Below are 6,441 nucleotides of genomic sequence, written 5' to 3'. Positions count from 1 at the left end.
GATTGGCTTAAGACCTGAAGCATGAGGTTTGATATCCCTTCAGATATCTCTATTCTTGTTAATTCCAGTGACTCTACATATTCTTGATATCCACATAAATGTCCAATCCTTCTTGAAATCATATGAAGTTTGAATCTGAGTCATTGTGCAACCTGATTGCCATATCTGTACAGTGCTTAAAAATATAACAGAGTATGTACCATAAGTGCTAAGTGTTGTCAATAAACTTTGTAGTAGGAAGAGCCTTTTGGCTCAGATTTCCATCCCCCTGTAAGGGCTTCATTCTGCACCATTCAAGTCAATGGTAGTCTTTCTATTGACTCATGGGTGCAGGATGAAACCTAAAGTGCCTGGAATTAGGATTTTAATAGGTTGTTTTATATTCTTACTAGGCTACTGCATCCATTAGTCTTCTTTTAAATCTCTGTAAATATGACTTTATGATCTGATCCTTAAAAGTTCTTCACTCCCTCTCTACTCCAGTTTATTTAATTGGGAATTGGCAGTTCTGAGAGCCTCAGGAGAAGTTTGGCACTTACATGTCTAGTCCTGAACAGCTCTAACTTGTGTAGCTATAGCGGTGATGCTTCAATTAAAATATTTGTGACTCCGTTGGTATGCAGCAGCTCTGTAATAACACCACCGGTAGATATTAAACACCTTGACTGCTTCAACACATTAATTCTTATGTTCCATTGTCTGGGACATCAGTGTAAATGGAGACCTGCAAGACCAGCAGTGAAAAAAGTTAATTTGGTAGCATCTGATTATTAAAGCTGCATTGAGTAATTATGGCAATCTTTGTCACACAACATCATAGAAGCTGGTTAATTGTGGCTCTGCAGCAGAAGGATATTCAGCAAAGAGGCTTGTTATCTACAGAAGCTGTTCTTTAGTACTTTGGGGAATCCCAGAGTTGTTCATCTTTTAAGGGAGTGATTTTTTTTTTTTAAATGAGATTTTTAGCTCGGTAAATCTGTGCTTGATTGATTAGGTAGCACATGAATTCCTTACCCTGGCAAGTTATTCCTGCAATGGTCTAGGGTATCTTCCTGCATTGCCATGAAAGAGGCCGAGTTCTGTGGCTTGAGTTTAATTACTTTTCCCCCTACGCTCTTTCTGCCTTTGATCATCTCCTATTTTGTCTTTTTGGCCCTTGGGACAATCTTTAAATTTAAATGCTAGCTTGACAGACATTTTTACTGGTTGCCAGTCCTGGAGATCCATTCAGTGGGAACTGTTGAAGAAGTGAAACTCTGAGCATGTTCAGGAAGTTCCCTATACCTTATATCTCGGTCTCTGATTGCCATATAAGGCGCTTAGCATCACATCAGCCAGAGACCTGTGAGGCTTCTGTTCTATTTGCTTGGTAAGCAGGCTACAAGCAAACAATGTGGATTTCACTTTGGCAAAAGGTAAGGTCATGCATCAAGGAACAAAAGAATGTAGGCCATGCTTACAGGATGGGGGACTCTATCCTGGGAATCGGACACTCTCTGAAAAGGATTTTGGCATTGTGATGGGTTCTCTGGGGTGCAACCTGGAATGGGGTACTGCTGAGCCCTCCGGCATACCAACCTGGGCTCCCTCTCACACTATGGTGCTGTGACAAGTTGCAATCCTCTTGCACTTACACAGCCATCCACAGGCAGGGACATACCCAGCTGAGTTTCATGAATGCTTTCGCTGGACACTCATAAACCAATAATAGTGCGGCTCCAGCCAATTCCCCACAGCTCCCCACTGTCCTGCCCTGGTCAGAAGCCTGACCAGTGTAAGCTTATTACCCAGTCCACCCCTCCCTTAACATAGAGAGGACATGCACCAGCCCTTGTTCCTGAACAGATTTCCCTTGCGCTTCAAGCAACATACTGTTTTAGGTAAAACACATAAAACAGATTTATTAACTACAGAAAGATTTTAAGCGATTATAAGTGGTAAGCATACCGATCAAAGTTGATTACCTAAGAAATAAAAAGTAAAATTGCAATCTGAGTTATACAAACTAGACAGGATTTGAATCAAGCAGTGTGTCACCCTGATGTTCAATGCAAGCAGGTCACAGATCTTTCATACTCATGCTGGAAATCCCTTCACCCAGGACCACCTCCCCAGTTCAGTCTTTTTCTCCAGACGTGTTTCCAGGTATTGAGTTGTAAGGGGAGTGAGGACAAATAATGATGTCACTTCCCCCTTTTTGCTTCTTCCAGCTTGCTGGAAAGATCCTTTGCTATGACATGAGTCAAGCAGCTCCATTGTGTATGTGCTATCTCTGACAGGTTTCCATTATATAGAGTTCCTGGGGTAATTCTTGTGAATGTGTGCATTCCCCTTAATGGACCATCATCAATTTCTGGGTACCTGAAAGACTAGTTGTGGGTGTTTCCAACTTCAGAAGATATTTCAGTAACACACATAGCAAAACTTTGTAACTTCATGTACAATGATAGCACATACAATTTAATAGGATACTAATGTTCAACAGATTAAGACTTTTAAAATGATACGTTACAAGGCATACTTTGTACAAAACATATCATAATAATATCACCATGGTAAGTATGGAGGTACGAGGGTGTCGCTTTGGGGTACAGAGTGCAACATGTTGGATAATCAGCTAAACATGAGCTTCCAGTGTGATGCTCTGGCCAAGAGGGCAAATGTGACCATGGTATGTATAAACGGGAATATGGAGTAGGAGTAGGGAGTTTATATTACTTCTCTATTTGGCCTGATGTGACTGCTACTGGAGTAGTGTGTCCAGTTCTGTTTTCCATAGTTCAAGAAGGGTGTTGATGAATTAGAGACGGTTCAGAGAAGAGCCACAAGGATTGTTAAAGGACTGGAAAACATTCATTATGGTGAAAGACTCAAGGAGCTCAATCTGCTTAGTTTAACAATGAGAAGGTTAAGAGGTAACTTGATCAATCTATAAATACCTATATGGGGAACAGAAATTTGATAAGAAAATAAGGATGGCCATAATGGGTCAAACCAATGGTCCACCTAGCCCAGTATCCTGTCTTCTGACAGCGGCCAGTGCCACATGCTTCAGAAGGAATGAGCAGAACAGGGCAATTATCGAGTGATCCACCACCTGTCTTCCAGTCCCAGTTTCTGGCAGTCAGAAGCTTAGGGATACCCAGATCATGGGATTGCGTCCCTGACTGTCTTGGGCAGTAGCCATTGATGGACCTATTCTCCGTGAACTTATCTAATTCTTTTTTGAACCCCATTATAGTTTTGGCCTTCACAACATCCCTGGCAACATGTTCTACAGGTTGACTGTATATTGTGTGAAGAAGTACTTTTGTTTTAAACCTGCTGCCTTTTTATTTCATTGGGTGACCCCCTGTTCTTGTGTTTATATGAAGGGGTAAATAACACTCCCTATTCACTTTCTCCATACCATTCATGATTTTATAGACCTCTACCAAATCCTCCCTTAGTCATCTCTTTTCCAAGATGAACAGTCCTAGTCTTTAATCTCTCCTCATAGCTGTTCCATATGCTAATCATTGTTGTTGCCCTTCTCTGTACTTTTTTCAATTCTAATATCTTTTTCAATCTATCAGACAAAAGTATAACTAGATCAAACAACTGGAAGTTGAAGCTAGACAAATTCAGGCTGAAAATAAGGTTCAGTTTTTAAACAGTGAGGATAGTTAATGATTGGAACAATAGGGACTTGTAGATATATGAAAAGGCAGATAAGGCAAAACAATGGGGAACAATGGTCACAAACAGCACTGTAGGATCACAGTTGAAGGAGGTTGTCACTGCAGATGGATGCACATTTCAGAAGAATAGATGACACTCTCCAGATCCCAGAAAGAGAGGGAGATAAGGGATATTGCTCTGCTGTTTTGCTTGAGAGGGTCTCAGACAGGTAACAACCCCAGAAGGTTGAGGCAATGGAACCCCAGTACCTGGAATAACCAGAACAAGTGGACTTACCACCTTTTGACAGCAGTGGTGCTGATGTTTGAGTAGAGCCTCACACATCCAAGTGACAACATAGGGCGCCTCAAAGACTAATTACATATTGTTAGAAATTTAGCTATTAGGTTTGTTATAAATATTTATAATTGTGCATTACATTAATGTTCAGTCTTTCAGTGGTGGTGGTAAGTTTTGACTCAAAAGGGAAGATATGTTAAGGACTGTGCCTTTAAGGGCTGCGATCTGGGTACGGCACTGTGAAGCTCTTGTTATGCACAGCCAGTTGGAACTGAACACAGAATAAAACATATCTCATACAAATACCTTAATCACTAGGCAATCATTGAACACCATGAAAAGTATCATAAGGCTCAGCTATGGTCACGATTCAGGGGTACTTTCTCCTGGTTTCAAAACCAGCAAAATCTGAAAAATCGCAAGCCAAAAAGAACAGTCCTCTTGTAAAAGTGACTCATAAGGAACTACAGAGGTAATAGCTTTTATTGGACTAGTATCTGTTGGTGAGACAGACAAGCTTTTGAGCCACGCACAACTGTCAGAATTGCTCCCAAGGCCTAAGGATTCAAGTTCTTTGCATGGATTCAGGGAAAGCACCTCATATAATCTTGGTGCTCTAAGATGCTGCACAGTGCAGAAAAGGCAGGCTCTGACAGAGATCATGCTGCTGGATCCAGATGAAACTTAGTGTAGTTGGCTTTTCAGAGCCTAGGGATCATGAAATATAGGGATTTCTTGGATCTGGGCTTTATAGGATGGTCATTTTATTCAGGCCCCCCATCAATTCCATCTCGCAAACTCCCCAGGAGATGCTGCCTGAGAATTCTGGTAGAATGGATAACAGAAATTTTCTCTCTTGCACTCATGAGTTTCCCTGCTTTTGGTCTACAGTTTCATTGTCCCAGTAGAATATTGCTGCTATCAGACGTATGGTCATAGCTACCCAGGGGACATCTCTTCTTCTATCGCCAATTGCATGGTGGGTTTTAAATATCAGGAGAGTCAATTCACTGTACCTGGTTGTTGTTTCCCCACCTCAAAGCCCAGTGGCTGCCTTTGGGAGGGTAGTTAACACCTAGGGGTATTAAGACAGCTATTCATTACCTAGGATTAAACTGTTTAGAATGTCCAGCAGAACATTAACTATACTCCTTCAGTAGGAATCTGTGTACACATGCTTGGAAGGGTTTAAAAAGGATGTGTTATAAAGAGTGATTCTTTTTCTCTGATTGTATTTGCCTCCATAGAGAGACACTTCCCTCTTCCCCCTTCTTCCTCTCTGATTCAGGGGTCAGCTACAGATTGGACTTCTGGAGCTGTGGGGTGGCAAAAGGGAGAGGCATATTTATATGCTAATATTCTGGAGGGGATTGTAAGCACCTGTACATGCTCAAAAATGCTTTTGAGGCTGCATCTTCCATATGGCTCTGTGAGGGCAACACATTAAGAGAGCAAGAGTTACTGTTTGTAAATAACACTAAGATATGTATCTGTATATTCTCAGAGTTGCTATAGAAACATGAGATTTTTAAAGTGATTTAATGTGGATACTCAACTGAGAGAAAGAAATTGATGTTCAGTGCCTTCTGATGGCTCTCTAAGGCTACACAAGAATCTTTATGACGCCATCTGGACAACAATTCCAATATGCCATATGGGCTCTTTCTGATACTTTTTAGTTATTTTCAGGCAGTACATACTGAATATGTAAACTATTTCAGTGCTGAGGGAAGCTGAATGGCTGCTGTTCAGGGAGAATGTCACTTACAGCAGCACCTAGAGAAATTAATAACACATTATCCTATTTATTTTTCAATATACTATAAAGATACCAGTCCATCTCTGGACATACATACAATTTGTATAAAGTCCCATATAACAGAGACTTGCCCATGCCATTACCTATTTCCATGAGTAAAAGTTCTTTCAACCTAGCCACCAGCAGAAGCCTAAGTTAAATACATAGGTCCTGTTGTGTGCCCTGAAAGTTAAAAATCCTGGCCTTGGTTGCATTTAATGGGATATGGACTTCAGAGGGGAGGGCCCTATGCGAACCTCCAGGTCTTTGGTGTTCAGAATTGAGGCCTGTTAGAGCATTGCTGACCTGATTACCATCACCAGGATGATGCCTAGGAACAAAGACACTTGTGTATGTGTGTTTTTGTATAAGAGAAAAAGGAGACAAAATGGAGGTGAATAAAATTCAGAGGGTTAAAGAGCAGGTACTGGTAGGTGTAGAGAACTGTGAATGTAACAGGCTAAAAAAAGAGTGCAAATGTTGAAGTTAAGAAATTACTTGGCACTAAAAAAGTTCATGGTACACTTTTGTTTGCAAACAACATTTTTATGTAGTATGGACTGCTAAAAACAAAAATTTTGAAACTGCATTCAAGAATGTGGTCAAAAGTAATTGGTACTTAGAGGAACATCATATGCTCCGGAGGAGAGGGAAGGAGGGACAAAAACACGAAAACAAACCCG

At 40.9% G+C, this 6,441-nt stretch overlaps 1 protein-coding gene across 1 annotated transcript in view; it reads left to right on the top strand.

Annotated features, from left to right (window-relative positions):
* GPM6A (glycoprotein M6A) overlaps positions 1-6,441 on the top strand; it is a 333,975-nt gene that overhangs the window by 50,583 nt on the left and 276,951 nt on the right. The gene's annotated exons all lie outside the window — the stretch shown is intronic.

Source organism: Chelonia mydas, chromosome 4 (genome assembly GCF_015237465.2).
Source record: "Chelonia mydas isolate rCheMyd1 chromosome 4, rCheMyd1.pri.v2, whole genome shotgun sequence".
NCBI classification, from domain to species: Eukaryota; Metazoa; Chordata; order Testudines; family Cheloniidae; genus Chelonia; species Chelonia mydas.
This window is presented reverse-complemented; position numbering and strand designations above follow the sequence as displayed.